We start from the raw sequence: 13,672 nt of genomic DNA on the forward strand, positions 1-13,672 counted from the left end.
GTCCTCCAGCACATTCATTCTAGTGGAGGAGTCGCGCCAGGAGTTGAGTTGCGTATCGGGGGAACAGCAAGTGTAAAGGTCCTGGGGCAGTCAAAACTTGGCACTTTATACCAGAGAAGGGTCTTATGTGTCTGGAGCTTAGCAAGTAGGTGGAGCGCGATAGCAGATGCGGAAAGGTAGGCATGGGCCAAGCTTTGCAGGCCAGGGTGAGAAACTTTGATTTTATTCTAAGTATAATGGGAAGCCACTCAAGGGTTTTTCGCCACAGACTAGCATGATCTGATTTAGAGTTTATGTCTTAAAAAGGCCACTTTGCTGCCATGTAGAGAATGGATTGTAGGATTGTGTGAGACGATCAATACACGAAAGCACTTAACATTGGGTCTGGCAATGTAAGTGTCTTAATAAGTGGTAACTGTTTTTCATTATTATCATTACCCTTATTATTATCACTACTCTTTTGTCTGCCTAGAGCTCGCTCACGATTCCTGGACATTTGGTTTCATGTGATATTAATAAGGCGTTCTGATGAGCCAGTGAATTTTTCAGATTTGTTTTCCAGGTGTTTTCACATTCTCAGAGAGGTGATGGTTAAAAGCCAAGCACAAGCTGATACCTGCCGCCGAAAAAAAAAAGAAAAGAAAAACAGCGTACGCATTCCTGAATCCAGTATTCTTTCATCCTCCGTAGGTGAGCTCTGGTTATCTCGTAGCTCAAAGGAGACCCTGGGTCTTGATTACAGGTTTCAGTCTCCACCAAAGTATTGCCTGAGCACAGTGCTGTTGTGAAATCCAGCATATTTGGGTATATTTAAAATGACCTCCCCTCCTGCCAACTCTTCCTTCCCCTAGGCTCTCTGGGAAGCTTTCTGTGACCTCACCCCACACCCAGGCTGTGTTCTCGTCTCTGTGCCCTTGGACTTGGGCAGAGTCACAGCATGACACTTACTGCCTTGACTAAGGTGAATTTCTTCTCCTTGATTCTGAATTCCTAGAGCTGTGCTCGGTAACACAATAGCCACCAGCCACGTGTGGTGTTTAAATCTACGTTGACATTCATGCGAATTAAATAAAACTTAAAATCCAGTTCCTCCATTGCACTAGCCACGTTTCAAGTTCTCAGTAACCACCAGTGGACAGTGCAGATATGGGACATTTCTATCGTTGCAGAAAGTTCTAGTGGACGGGACTGCCCGAAGGGGGTGGGCAGGAATCATGGGTTATTACTTTAGAGCTAGCAGAGTGCTTAACTCATAGACTTGAGAGGCAGGCAGACCCTAGTTCAAGTCCAGCTCCCAGTCTTTACTAGCTCTGTTCCTTTAGTCGAGATCAATGTCTCAGTGCCTACCCGATGGTGTGGTTGTGAAACTTACACAAGTTAATACACATGAAGGGCTGAAAACAGAGCCCAACACATAGTAAAGCCCCAAGCTAGTGATAACTACATTGACCATCTCCAGTAAAATAGCCAGCACACAGTAGGCCCAGTAAAATGTTTATTGATTCCCTGAGTAAATGAATGAAAGAGCGATAGAATGAATGGCCTTGATTTGGGACTTTAAGGAAAGCAGAACACCTCTTTTGAAACCAAATATGATTGCTACTAATAATAATAGCTTCTCCTTATTCAGCACTTCCTGGGTACCAGGCGGCTGTGCTACGTGCTTTGTACACATTCCTCGCCACAGCCCTACGAGCACGGTGCTATTATTAACCACCTCATTTTACAGATGAGGACACCGAGGCTCAGAGGTATGAAGGCAAAGCACGTGAAGACGGGAAGATCGGGAGCTGCAACTCTCTGCCCCGGTGGAGATGTTGCTACTTCTATGTTAGCTGCCATGATTGCTTCTGGAAGTGTTCCGGACCCCCCCACCCCCCCAGGTTCTGCTTGCAGATGAGAAGTGGCGAGGCTAGGGGCAAATGCAGGCAGGGGCTGCGATGCCACTATCCCTCCCGCCCCTTGGGGAGGGCCGTGGCTCCCCATTGTGAGAACACACCTGCAAGGAGGAAGGCAGCCTGCTCAGTTTTCTTTCCTGTTCACAGAAAGACTTTTGACCCTGGTTTCTCAGATTCTTTTCTTTCCCCCTCCATCCCCAGGGCGCCGGCCCTCTGGCGGTGCCCACCCCTCCCCACCGCCCCACGCGCACCACCGAGCAATGGCGAGGCAGCAGACAAGGGCGCCTTTCTTCAAAGTGGTTCGCCTCCATCTCATAAATTCTCAGCCCCCGCCTGATTGGCTGCGAGAAAAGGAGGTAGCCCCCCCTCCCTTGTTCCTCAGATACAAAGTGAGTTGTGTGCAGTTTGCCCACGTGAGGCCAATCACAGGGGCTGCAGCGCTCAGAAATCCCAAAGGACAAAATACCAGAGAGCCCCGACTGCCTGCCCGGTCACAGGATCAAAATTATCTGTGGCAGGACAAAGGAAAGCAGATAGCTGGGAAAACCGAGACAATGAAGAGGCAATGTGAACGAGATGAGGTCTCCGCAGGCATTTCTAACCTGGAGCCTTGAAGGACATTTAACCCTTTCCCCGTCCCCCCCAACCTTTTCATTTCCAGCCACATAGGCTGTGCACAAATCCGGACAGTGCCCAATCCTTGAGGGAATGGCCCCCAATGCAACCAATCCTGAGGGATCCTTTTGCCACTTTCAAGAACTTGCCTTCCCCATGAAGCATGTGTTCAATGTTTCCACTTTTTAGGCACTAAAATTAGCCCAACTGTGCCTTCTAATTCTGTAGACACAACCCAGCTTGTGCAAATGTCCCTCTCTTCCATTTCTGGGTGGATTTTTGCATAGTACAGACTGCCAATTTTGTCGCGTATTCTTGGGGAAAGATAGAAGTTCAAAATCATCTCGCTGCTTCCCATGAAACAAATGCTGTGGAGCCCAAAGTTCTGATTTAGAGAAAATGCTGCACATAGCACGCTCATGAAACGAAAAACACAGCCAAATGTCCTACACAGATCACTGCCTGACATAACAGGAAGAATATCAACTGTAATTCATTGAGTGCTTAACTATGGCCCTGCACATGCCCCAGACTTTTATTTGACAGAATTTTATCTGTCCTCACAGCGACCTCCCCTCTGAGGTAGATAAAATTGTATCCCCCTTTTGCAGATGAGGAAACTCAAGTCCAGCAAGAGTAACTTGAACAAAGATGCAGCTAGAACTTGACTGAGCTAAGATTTGAACCCAGCTAACTGATAACAAAGGCTGAATTCTTAACCTCGGTGCTTAATAAGCAGCGGTCATTAGTATTAATGTGATAAAGTGCTGTGCGTTATCTGCAGGAATGGAAAGATGCTCACAATATATACATGAAAATACAGGCAACAAGATTGCACCCCGTCTGCGATACTATTAAAACAAGATAGATACGTGATAGGTAGGTAGGAGGGAAAATACTAGAACAAACTTCACCAAAAGCTAGGGTGATTTGTTCTCATGACTTTTTGCTTTCCCCGCCCCCTGGGTGCTTTCCTTTGCTTCTCAAGTGTTTTTTGTGAAGCATGTATAACTTTTGCCATTAGGATAGAAGTGTGTGTGTGTGTGTGTGTGTGCATACTTTAAAGCAAGAGGAAATAGAGAAGGTGGAAAACTGTGCCAAGGAAGCTGGAATCTCAGTTACTTACATCCTGCCCCAAATTGCACTTTGGGTAGTTCAAAGTTATCCCAGAATGATGAATCAAAAGTCTGAAGCCTTTGGCCCCCTAGACCAAGGGCAGACACATGCCAGTGATGGTGAGAAAGCCCTTTCCACCATGCCCTGGAAGGTGTGCTTTGAGGGGGCAAACATAGAATGAGTGAGGGAAACTGAGGGAGCTCACCTAAGCAAAGGTAAAGTCTTTCTTCCTAACGGGCCCTTTTAAGCCTTTGCACTTGATTCTCCGATTCAGTCAGCCCGGATTCATCAAAAAATACCAGAGAAGTCAGGGGAGTGGGAGCAGAAGATCTTTAGCCTGGCCCCCAAGACAAACCCCTATGAGTCTGGCAGGAGAGAGTCTCCCTGATTCCAGGCCTATATTTTTCATTTCTTGTTTTAACAGTCATAAACGCCTTCCAATGCCAAAGCAGAACATGACTTTAATCCAGATAAAATAAAATTCCTAAACCCTGAAAATTATACAGAGATTTACAAGCCAGTTTTAAAAAGCAAGAGCCTCGGTTCCAAGTGGCACATTCCACATGGCCCGCGCTGGGTGCTGCCCCATGGCCCTGCCTCCTGGGGATGAGGTGCCAGGACACGTTGCTCAGCCCTGAAATCCACAGTCCCTTGGCAGAGGGATTGCAAGCACACGCTGCCCTCAATGTGGACTCTTCTCAGATTCCTGGGCCCCGGGGTCCCTTGGCTTTCAGAAGCCCTAGTATGTTCCACTCCCCTCTCTTTGCCTCCCTTCCACCCCCAGCTGTTGCAGAAAACCACAGCCAACGTCTTCTTGCTTTCAGCGGCCAAGTTTTCTCTAAGTAAACACGGAATGGAGCAGATCAGCTCAGTTCCATTCCCAGCCCTGTAGGTTGGGTCAAGGCTGGCCTGATACCAACCACGAGAAGCTAGGCTAGGATGGGTTCTGGGGTCATCACGGGCTGCCTGCTGCTTAGCAAAGCCTTACTCTGTGCTCAATGCCTTATGGGTGTGATCTCAGTTCATCCTATCGATCCTACAAGGTGGGACCCTTGTATGTTGGATTTCATCTCCTTGCCCCTCACCGCTCTCTCTCCCTGTGCTCTGAGCTCAGCAGGCTGAACCCAGGTGGATGGCCTCCGTGGGCTCCCATGCATTCTGGCAGATCAGGGGAAGAAAGACAATGAGTCTGGGCCATGAACCGCCCAGGTTCCTCCTTGCCTCGTTGGTGTGGGCTGGCTGTGCCTCTTCCAAAAGCCACAGCTCTTGTTGGGTGAGTGTCTTCATCCAGCCCCCTTCCACGGTCTAGAATGAACCCTTCTCCTTGCTCCTGCAGGCCCAGGGCAGGAACAGCGCCCTCCTTTGCTAGACCCAGATATTGCACTCTGTCCTGTTCTTAAGCCCTGCCCACACCTGTGCAAATAATCCCTTTATTAAACGCTCCTCAAATTACCCAGTTTGAATGTGCCCTCTGTTTCCTACCAGGCTCTTAACCCATGCATTTGTTATCATCTCTGGTTTATAGAGGAGGAAACTGAAGCTCGGAGAAATTAAGTCACTTGCCCGAGGGCAATTATCTGGGATTTTAATTTGGGTCAGCCTGATTCCAGACCCCAAGCTCTTAACCTCTTAACTACTATATAAAAAATAAAATAAAATATGCTTTTATTCAGTGCCTGCTTGTGCCACACAGCGTGCTAAGCACTTTGTGCCTTTATTTTATGAATCCTGGCACTATTGTCAATAATACTTCCTACCCCCATTTTACAGATGAGAAAATTGAGGCTCAGAGAGGGGAATTCACCTGCCCACAGCCACGAAATTAAAGACAGGCAGGGTCGAGGCACAAACTGAGGGTTTGTGCTGTCGCAGACTCTTAACCACCTCTGATAACCTGCCTTCTGCAAAAGCTGTGGTCACCATCAGAAGCCGGAAGAGAGAATGGATCCATGTTCAAAGAGGAGCTCCCAAGGTAGGGCTGGAGAAGCAGATTTGTTCATTAGGTCCAAGAGACAAGCTTGAGTGGAAGATGGAAGGCAGAGCCAGGGGCAGGGAGATTGTGGGAATGGAGACAGCCATTGGGCTAGACATGAGAAGATGGTCCAGGCTTTTGCCAGAAAGAGGGCTGGGGTGCCCGGGATGCCTGTGTGTTAGTGCTGGCTGGGTGGGGCTTAGGTGGGGTCTGTTTGTGTTGACAAACATTGACTGATTGCCTACTGTGTGCCAGGCACAGGGCTGGGCTCTGGGGCAATCATTGTTGGGGCAAGAACAGACCCCTCTTGCAGATGAGAAACTAGTATGGTTCAAGGCACAGGCATGAGGCCATTTGCCCTGCCCATCTCCTCAGCCCTAGAACCCTCCACACCGTGGAGTTCAGATCATGCTTGACTCTCCTTTCCTCCGCAGTCCCCAGCCCCGCAGTATCTGCTGGATCTCTTTTCTCTTGTTCACCTTCCCATGCCCCCACCCCACTGAACTGTCTATCATCATCTACGTTATAGCTTAATTACATTATAAACGATGTGCAATAATTGGCTCATATTTAAACTGTACAATTTGATACATTTTGGCATATGTATATACCTGTGAAACTATCACCACAATCAAGATAATGAATATATTGTCACTCCCCAAATTTTACTCTGCTCCCTTTGTCATCCTTCCTGCCTGCTCTGTATCCTAATAGCCAGGCATCTGCTGATCTGCTAAAGATGTTCATCATGGAATTTATATTTAATAGCAAAAGCACTTAGAACAACCTCCATGTCTGCCTATAAGGAAAGGATTACGTACAGTTTGGTACATCCACACAATGGAACACTACACAGCCATTAAAAAGCATAAGGTAGCTTTACATGGTCTGAAACTACAACGGCCATATTGTGGCAAGTCTCGACATAGTGTCCCATTCCAAGAGTCACAAGTCTCCAATCCCCAAAGCATTGGGTAATAATCGACATCTTAATTGAAGTTACTTTGAAAAATCCTTAAGATCATAAGTCTCCCTCATCACAGCAGCTGCTCTTGCAAATGCTTCTCTTCACTTCCTCCCGACCTCAGCCTGTTCTTTTTTTGACCCTCAGACATTCCTTCCTTCTTAATTCCTTTGTTCCCATTTTGGTCTCCTCTTCTATCCCAGGTAGCTTCTGGTCCTTCCTAATGCAATCAGTGTACTCAGTCTTAGCTTTCTCCAGTCTTGATGGGCCCAACAAGAGTTCTAGGAATTAGGCAAGCAAAGGTGAATTCTCTTTAGAAGAAATATTAAGGGGAAAGAGTGACAAATACTTTTATCCCTGTTATATATACATATTGACATGGGAAGGTGTGCATGAGGCATTGTTGAGTGCAAAAAGCAAGTTACAAAATACTCATCCCACTTGTAAAAGCTTATTTAATTGGTTTCTTCTAGTAGATTATGAAGTCTCTAATCTCAGAAACTGTAACTATATTTTGTCCTCTGTGTCTCCATTGGCAGATACATGGTAAGTCTTCTCTAAATACATGGTTTTTATTGCTTAATTAGATATTTACCAATGTGTTAGCAGTGGATATCATAGGTCATTTTCATTTGCTCATTCATATTTTTCTATATGGTTTGATGTTTTTATGAAGAGCTGTATGGGCTTTTCTTTCTCTCTTATTTTATCTTATTTATTTAATTTTGGGGTATTATTTTTATAATCAGATAAAGAAAAAAACTTTAAAACAATTTTTTTAATGTGAATGGAATGGTGGGAATTTGAGGCATTTCCTTCTTGTAAGGAGGGAGAATTTGGTACCCATTAACTGACAACCATGAAATAATACTGTGGTAGGAAAACCAAATTCACGCATCATGGAATCAAACCAGTTCTTCAAGTTAGCAGGACTTCGTACTTGGCACACCCCACTGAGCCTTTCTCCAGCCTCCTGAACAGATTGGGATCTAGGCTGCTTGGTTCCTCCTGTTAGTTCCCGACAGCCTTGGGACCTTGTCAGAGGAGCACCAAATACAGAGTCCTAAGTCAGCTTGTTGTGATCTCCAGGAAGGCTGTGTCTTTCTTGGTTCATGGCTAACTTTCTAATGTGCCCTGCCACCGTTCGTGATTGGATGGAGAGGAAAACCATTCACCTGGCTAGCTTGTCCAAAGTGCCATCTCTCCCTGTTTCTTCGCTTTGCGTGCTTCTTTCTATCTATTCAACTATCCACCCATCCACCCACCCACCCACTTATCCATCCATCTATCTATGTCTATCTATCCATCCGTCCATCAGCTATTATCTATTTCTTTATTTATGTATATTTCCCTTTGATTATCCTTTATCTGTCCATTGAGACCAATGAGGCCAACAGATGTTAATGTCCTCCTATAGCTAGAAGAAGATACAGATTACTTTAACGGTAAATGTGACCATCTATTAAGAAGCTGTTGGTTGCCAGGCTCAGTATAAAGAAATCAGAAAGTGCTTACTTAGCACACGGACTGACACATATATAAGTGTCATGGAAAAAAACATTATTTTGAGTTCTTTCCTTTGTTAGTGGTTGTAATTACAGATCTCTGCCACTGCTTCAATAAAATCTCATTCATTCATGACAATTGGTATGAAAGGCAGGTTAAGAGATCCTTCTGCATTAAAGGGACTATTTAGAATCCTTAAACAAAATGAACCTTTATTTCTTTTGAGTACAGAGGAGAATTTGACAAAGAAAGGGTTCCCAAGTAGTATTACTTCCTGTCTGCTCTAATCAACATTTAAAACTCATCTGGATTTGGCAGGAATTTATTTGGGTAAGAGTGAGGTGCTAAAAGCCTTAAAACAGTTTATTCTTTTAAGGACATAAAACATGCCTTGCACAATCTTCTTTGCCCTGTGACTCTGGTAAATTTTTCTTCACAGGTAGACCAGAGGTAAACTGCAGCTTAGGCCAGGTTGAATTATAACAAATTCCATTATTAACACAGTTCAAATTAATGAGATTTTCCTTTACTTCAGTTTCAAAAGAGGCTCAAAGCCACTTAGTAACCTGAGACCTCTTGTGAATCTCATTACTAGTATAGTTTTTAAAACACAGTGTGGTCTTTGGTTACCATAGGAAATTGCAAAGGCCCAATGACTGTTGCATTTTGGATCCAAGTTTTATGTTGGGTGATTCATTTAAGCTTTGATGATTTTTTTAATTTAAAAAATTCCCCACCAATGCTCAAAAAAATAAAAAATAAAAAAGCGTCTATTAGCACACGGTGAACACATGAAAGGGATATTGACCAGTCGGGTTCATTGTCTGAGTTTTATGCCAAAAAAATAAAAGGATGAAAAGTCAACAAGACTTTCAAACTTTATAATATTTATCTTTAGGCTCTTAGTAGCCACAGATGCAAAAGTTTTTCCTTGTGTTTTATGTCTGGCAACCTCTTAAATTAGGTTGGATTTGTCCCAAGGACCAAATAAGAAAATTAATTCATGAACCAGGGCCCTCAGGAATCTTTTTTCCTTTCATTTTGTTTAGTCACTTTTATAGTCCTTTCCTTCTTCGAAGTAATTTGGATTTGATTGCTTCTTCGTGAAATTCTAATGTCAAGACTGTGTCTAATTTCTGTTTTATGAAGAAATCTGGAAACTATACAAAGGAATGAATTGAGATGCAGAGTCAAATAAAATCTGTAATGTGATAACTCTATCAACTCTGCCTGGAAAGATACTGTATTTCAATTAGATCTTGAGACATGTTCTTACATAAACTGACAGTGTCAGATTGACAGTGTTCATCTTCCCAGAAAACACAATTTACAAGGACAGAGTGGTTGAATTGGGTTCGATATTCCAAAGGTATGTTGGGTTTCTGGCCTCACTGCAGCCTGAATCGAGGCATGAGTTAGCGACAGGCTCATTTTCAACAGTAGCTAAGAAGTGCCAACATATTAAAAGTTCCCACCAAAAGAAAAAAAAAAAGTATTTAAAATTTAAAGTAATAATAATAATAATACTTAGCATTTAAACAGTACTTTACATCTTCAAAGCACTCCATAAACATTGGTTCCAATTCTCCAGGCGAGCAGTGGTCTTTGATGTGGAGAAGAGCTCCGTGCACAGTGGGGAAGAGAGAGCTACATCCAGAAGAACTGGGCCCAATTAGCTAATTGTAACACTTTCATTTCTTCCCCCTGTTTAGTTTCATTTTTTTCCAACTACCTTTTGTTGTTCTCATTTAGAGCCCTCTCAGGGTCACCTACGCAGGCCTGCTGGTGGTAACCAGGCTCCCATCCAAACCCATCCACGAGACACTGGCTGCATTCTTTTCCCCAATTCACAGTGAAATAGAAAAACCAAGTCCAAGTATATTCCAATTAGACTGATTTTATTCTCAGAGTTTGCCTTTCAAATTTTTCAGTAGAGTGAAAATGTCCTTTTATTTATAAAACCATAGGAGGTACTATGTTTTGTAGATAGTAGATTTGTTTCAGTCTCGATTTTTTTTTTGATTTTTTTTTTTTTTGGTCCTTGGCAAAACAAGATGTTGGCTGTCCTATGTCAGTCTGCACCATTCTTTCTAGGGATGGTACCCCTGTATAAAATCCAAAAAATCAGAGCAGCATTGGACTTGCTGACCTTGAGACTTCCAGCAGTGTGGATTTAACATTTCTCCCCGCTGGCAATACTCAGTGCAGGTAAGGTTGCAGTGAAACAGGTAATCTCCTGAAACAGGCTGCCTCCTCCACTCTTGGGAGAAGTATACATTGGCATAACCTTTTGTGATAGCTATGAACGTTGCGATTTTCCATAGACCCAGCAATCGTACTTGTAGAAATTTGTTCAAAGGAAAAACTCACACAGGTTTACAAAGACATATGCAAGCCCGTCGACTTAGCCTTGTCTTGAAGTGAAAAACTGAAGCACCCCAAGGACCCATAGTAAGGGACTAGTGGAGGAAAGTGAGGCCCAGCTGGACCGCAGAATACACGACACTGTCGCTTGTAGGTTAATAACACGGACCTACATTTCCTTAATGTGAAGGGAGGTCCGTGGGGCTCATTCATCCTACACACATTTCTTGAGCACCTATTACATGCCAGGCCCTGTTCTAGGCAGAGGTTGTAGCAGTGAAGAAAGGAGACAGTATCCTTGCCCTCATGGAGCTTACATTCTGATGGAACAGTTTTTCATAAGCAAATAAATACATATTATTAAATAATAACATGTTCGTGGGGTTAAAAATAAAAGCAAGGTGCATGGACAAGCCCCTTTGGAAAACAGTTCGGCAGTTACTTATCAAGTTAGATATATACTTACCATATGGCCCAGCAATTCCACTTCTGATTATTTACCCAAGGGAAATGAAAACTTATATTCACACCAAAACTTGTATGTGAGTGTTTATCATGGCTTTATCTGTAATTGCCCCCAAACTGGAAATAGCCCCAATGTCCTTCAGCTGGTGAATGGATAAACACACTGTGGTATGTCCATAGAATGGCATATTATATAGCAACAAAAAAGGGTGAAGCACTGATTCATGCTACAACATGGAGAAACCTCAAATGCTTTATGCTGCGTGAAAGAAACCAGAAGCAAAGGACTATGTACCCTGTGATTCCATCTATATGACATTTTGGAAAAGACAGAACATAGGGACAGAGAGCAGATTAGTCATTGTCAGGAGCTAGGGGGTGAAGAAAGAGGTTGATTACAAAGGGACACAAGGAATTTTGAGAGGGCAGTGGACCGGTACTAAATCTTTATTATGGTGATGCTCGCACAGCTGTAGATGTTTTGTCAGAACTCATAGAACTTTACACTAAAACCACTGAATGGCACTATATCTAAATGATACCTCAATAAACCCGATGAAGGGGGGAAAAGCAAGGTGCAAAAGCTATGTAGGGTATGACCCCATTTTTGTCAGCAATAATGATAAATCCTAGAATATACTTAGAAAATAAATTCAAGATGAATATCTAGTATGCCAAATTAGCAGTAAATTATCTGGGTTGGGGAAAGGGGTGTGTATCCTTTTCTAAATTACACATTTCTTTGATGTTTGAATATTTTATAGGGCATGTGTTACTTTCAAAATTAGAAAGTCAAATTATTATTCAAAATTGAATCCTCCGTGCTGGCCAGGCTGCTGTGGAGAGGCCCAACACTCACTTGAGATGCTCAGGCTACGTGATTTGCCCCTAATTCTGGCTCTGGAAGGCAGTTGCCCACTCATGCTGTTGAAGATGTACAGTAACTTTGCAGATCTTTCTAGAAGCCTGAGAAACTCCCTCCTGTTGGGTCTGGGACATCCTCCTTCTTCCAGACAAGGGAGTGTCGCTGTCCCCTTTAGGCTGCTATGAGGGGGAAGTGTCCCTCCAGGTCCCAGAAGACCAACTTTTCTGGATGGAGTTGGATGGAGGCTTGAAGCTGACATGGCCTCGTCCTCCCGCCAAGGTAGTTTAACACCTCTGATCATAACCGCCAGTATTAATTGACACTTGCTCTATGCCAGGCATCGGCCAGGGACGCACTGCTTAGTATTATTTTGTAGTTCTCTCATTTAACAAATATTACTTAAACACCAACAGTGCTTAAGGCACGGGGCTACTGTGGTGAATAAACGGGGGAAAAAAGCCAACAACCCTGTCTTCATGGGGATTCGATTATAACAGTGGGGAGAGGGAGACAGGCAAAAATACATAAAGACAAATACACATCAGGTGGTTTTAGATGCTAAGAGAAAAGTAAACAGAGAGGAGTGCAAGAGGGGGGGACGGAGCGTACTGTTTTAGGTGCAGTGGCCTGAGAGGACCTTTGCAATATGGGAACAACTGATCCGAGGGCAGGGGGGCTCTGCAAGGGCCAGTGCCCTGAGCTGGGTATGTGAGCAGCCCCAGGAGGTCATGGGCCTGCAGCAGAGTGTGCACAGGGACAGTGGCAAGAGAGCCATGAGGCCGGATCACGCAGGCACTGCAGGCCGTGGCACAGGGTTTGGCTTTTACTCTGTGTGAGACGGGAGCCGTAGAGCAGTGACAGGCTCTGATTTAGGTCTGAATAGGATCCCTCTGATGGCTGCGTGGAAAAGAGAGCGTAGTGGCGCTGGGGCAGAAGGAGTGAGAGCCACCAAGAGGACAGCGGCTTAGGCGTGGGTGGTGGCACATTTTGGATATTTCCATTTCGTTTTTCACTTTCCCCATCTGCAAAATGGAGTAATACTAGTATCTCCCACGTAGGGTTGTTGAGAGGATTTAAAAGGTCATGGTGTGAAGTTCTTGGCTCTGTGCCTGGCACATGGGAAGAGCTCAATCATATGCCCATGCTTGTTATCACAGATGGCTCTGTGAGGCCGGTTAATTATACCCACATTACGGATGAGAAGACTGAGGCTCAGAGGGGGTGAGGCCACTTATGCAAGAGTAGACGGCTGGTCGTTGGCTCAGTTGTGCTCCTGAGGTCGTTGGCTCAATTGCTCCAGGCCACCGTGGGACATTTGTGGGGAGACACACTTGGTGGGTGAAGACAGGAAGCTCAGAACAAGGGGCAGAGGGTGTCTGAATTGGGGGGAGCTCTCTAGCCTCATCGTAGTACAGGAGTCCGTAGGGCCGAGGTTCAAATCCCGCCTTGTACTTCCAAGCTGAGCGACACCAGGCAAGTCACTTCACCTCGCTGAGACTCACTTGTCTCATCTGTAAAACGGACTGGGAGAGGACCTACCTGGTACGATAGTTGTGACAATTAAATGCCTGGTATAAAATAAGCTCAATAAACACATGCAGACAACAGTCCCCTCCCAAAAAGGTGGTTCAGTAAGGAGAGGTGTAATCAGGTATGTGGTTGGGGGCATGTCTTAGCTGGCTGGCTTCCTTCCGGTGCCACCACGCAGCTCTGTTAGGAGAGGGCAGAAGAAAGCCTTTCTTCTGTCAGGATTTTGGGACAATGACTGAGTAGATTATAAGGAACAAGCGCGTCAGTGTACACAGTGACCTCTTCATAAAACCACAAATAAGGAACAATGCAAAACGCGCCTTGCGTTATTGCATGGATAACATGGAATAAAGTCTGCTGCTGGGAAATCATTTTAA

Source organism: Rhinolophus sinicus, linkage group LG16 (assembly GCF_036562045.2).
Source record: "Rhinolophus sinicus isolate RSC01 linkage group LG16, ASM3656204v1, whole genome shotgun sequence".
Lineage (NCBI taxonomy): Eukaryota > Metazoa > Chordata > Mammalia > Chiroptera > Rhinolophidae > Rhinolophus > Rhinolophus sinicus.